Source organism: Pinus tabuliformis, chromosome 6, assembly GCF_031772625.1.
Source record: "Pinus tabuliformis cultivar Carrire ecotype Pingquan chromosome 6, CPIR1, whole genome shotgun sequence".
Classification (NCBI taxonomy): Eukaryota; Viridiplantae; Streptophyta; class Pinopsida; order Pinales; family Pinaceae; genus Pinus; species Pinus tabuliformis.
The window spans coordinates 443,009,010-443,011,913 of NC_142292.1; positions in this window are offsets into that span (position 1 = coordinate 443,009,010).

Sequence of the window (2,904 nt, forward strand, 5' to 3'; positions counted from 1 at the left end):
GCCAGCTAATCAAGTGACAGCCTGCGGCAAGAGCTAGTACTTGTGCATATCGCACTGTCACTTCCAAGTTTGTTATGAACTACTGGGTTGATAAAAGTAAATAAGGGAGTCCAGGAGTTGCAGCATCATTGCTGCAATACTAGAGCCCACCAGAAACCCTAGAATCCAAAGCTCTGATACCAAATGTTATGAAACTAGCTCACAAGAAGATATAAAAGATAGATCAATCCCTTAGAATTTAGCCTCTTCGAGGAGGCAACCTCCTTTACATTATGCAAATGAACAATTCTTGGATGATACAAATGAAAAAACCTCCTTTCTATATATAGAAGTCTAAGGGGTCACAATATAACCAAGTTGACCTAACAATAATAATATAAAGGCACAAAAATAACAATAGTGGGATTCTATGGGGCACAATAATAAAAATAAGGGATACAATGACAATAGTAATGGGGGAATCACTAGTATTATAGGTACCTAACAAAGAATAGGCGAAAGTAGCACAGCGAAGAGAGGTAGTCCTCAAGACCATATTGGATCCTTAGCTGGATGAGGCCTATGTGCTCTTTGCCAGCATTGGGGAGAAGTTGACCAGCCTACATACATCACAACAGAAGATCCAGGCAGATAGTGCAAGACCAACAATGAAGCAGCTGGTGGAGCAGGCCAAGCAGATAGCTACACAGTGCAGAGCTAAAGTTGCAGTGGCACAAGGGGAGTTGGGAAGTCTTCACAGTAAGATCTCCACGCCTGCAGAGTGACTCTGGGGTGAGTCACCATATTTGTGGTTGGGGCCTGTTGGGAGAGGGTCCCCTAGGGTTAATTTTGGGGCTAAAAGCCCAAGTTTTGGGGCAGAAAACCCAAGTTTTTGTATGTAATGTGTAAAGTCTCCATAATTTATGGTCACAGAGCGCGTAGATGTAAAGTGTCATAAAGGGTTTCCACCCTTATTGTATGTAAGTTGTGTCAACTTTAGAAGATCAATTGTATAAAAAGGAGAGTCTTAGAAGATTCTAAGGAAGAAGTAGTAGTAATGATGATGAATGTAATGGGTCATTAGCGAAAAGAGAAAACAGTTTTAGAGTAGAAGAGAGGCTCTGTAACTGTGTGCGCAGACCCCTTCAACTGAGTGCATAGGGTAATTAGAGTCTATAAGAATATCTAAAGTACTAATAAAGAAGATTACTCTGGAAATATTTGTGTTTGATCATTTACTTCTGTTATAAATAAATGCGGTTATGTTATGCTGAATAATGGGTTCATGATTTAATGCTATATTGATGAATAAATCTATATGTTTTACATTTTTATCTGAACGCAAGTAATAATATCGGTTTACATGAAGAACATATTAATGCATGTTGAAGCCATCATATACTTAAGCCAATCTGGGTAAATACAGAAGTAAGAGTAATTACAGAAGTGTGTAAGTGGTTGATTCACCTGGTTAGGGTCTGTGAACAATAGTCATAGACCTTTGTGAAGGTCTAGAGGCCAATTAAGAGAAGTATATTGACAAGCCCTAAAGGGTTTATCGATCTATGCGAGGGTAGAATTAAGGCATAAAATGACATCACTACCATCTCTGGGTGTGGAAACTTGGTTCCAACATCCCCCCATACTGCTTCAGGTGAGACTTATGTCCGCGCTCTGTGGATTGATGCCAAAAGGGTCGGTAGAGTAGGGATTTGTTTGGCTAAATTAACGCTGAACCTGGGACAAGGCCCCCTAAGACAACACAAGGGAAGAAAATATTACTTAATTTCTATAATAACACTTGCTCCTAGTCCCACAAAATGAAATCAATTAATGCTTTGGTTAGTAACAAGATTTGTGGATGATGTGCCACTTACTCCTTTACTAATTAAGTTATGTGAAAAACTAGTAAAATAGATTGAAAAATATGTGTGGAATTTGGCCACTTACTTTTTTCTCTAATAAATCTATATGGAAATTGAAAGTTAAATATAATCTAATTACCTAGCTAATTATGATTAGCGGAGAAATTAAGTAATCTAAACTCACTGGCAAAAAATTTCATAGGTGAAGGAAATTCACTAAAGGATGCCAATCACCTGAAAAATGAGAAATTACAAGATATTTTTCGCTTTCTAGAAATTATGCAGGTTTCACTATGCATAGACACGTGATGGATCTATCAAAGGAAAATCTAAGGAGTTCATGTCTATCTAAGAAGAAGTCAAGAAACTGCAAATTAGCAAGATTCTTCGGATGACAACAGGTCCTACAAAAATTCCAAAGAGGTTTTGAACACCTTGTAACTCCATTATGCATAGAGAGGGTCTTCCAAACACAACCTTTAGATTGAAGAAAATAAAATAGTATGGTACCCATTTCTGTAGTAGGTTTTTTATAGAAATGGTGATTTGAAATGTTGGGCAAACTTGTTAATGTTATGCAAGCTCCCTCATCAGTAATTTAAAATGTGTTTAGGATCGTCTCAAATTAACCAAATTGTGAAGGATTATGTGTCAAGTATTGAGTGTATTTTATAAGCAATGTATGAGGTTAATTAGTTGTTTAAAAACACATATACAACAAGTAAAATTGTAGAGAAATAAAACATAGCAAACTCATAACACAAAGTTGATAAAGGAGTTCACCCCTTTTAAGCTACATCTCCTTGGACCTGCTTTAATGGCTAGGCCCTCTTTGGATTATTGGTCATTTCTATGATTAAATGCACCTACAATGCTCCAATGGCTTTGCAACCTACTCCATTGGATTCAGAAGACCCAAAAACCCAAAAAATGACTCTCCAATCTCTGCAATTGGACTTCAGCTAATCTAGGCTTGACCTCCTCTCCTTGTAGCCCTAAGTTTCCTTAAATTTCAATGTTGAAAAATCACGTACAAAAGTGTCTTTCTGCCATTGCGACC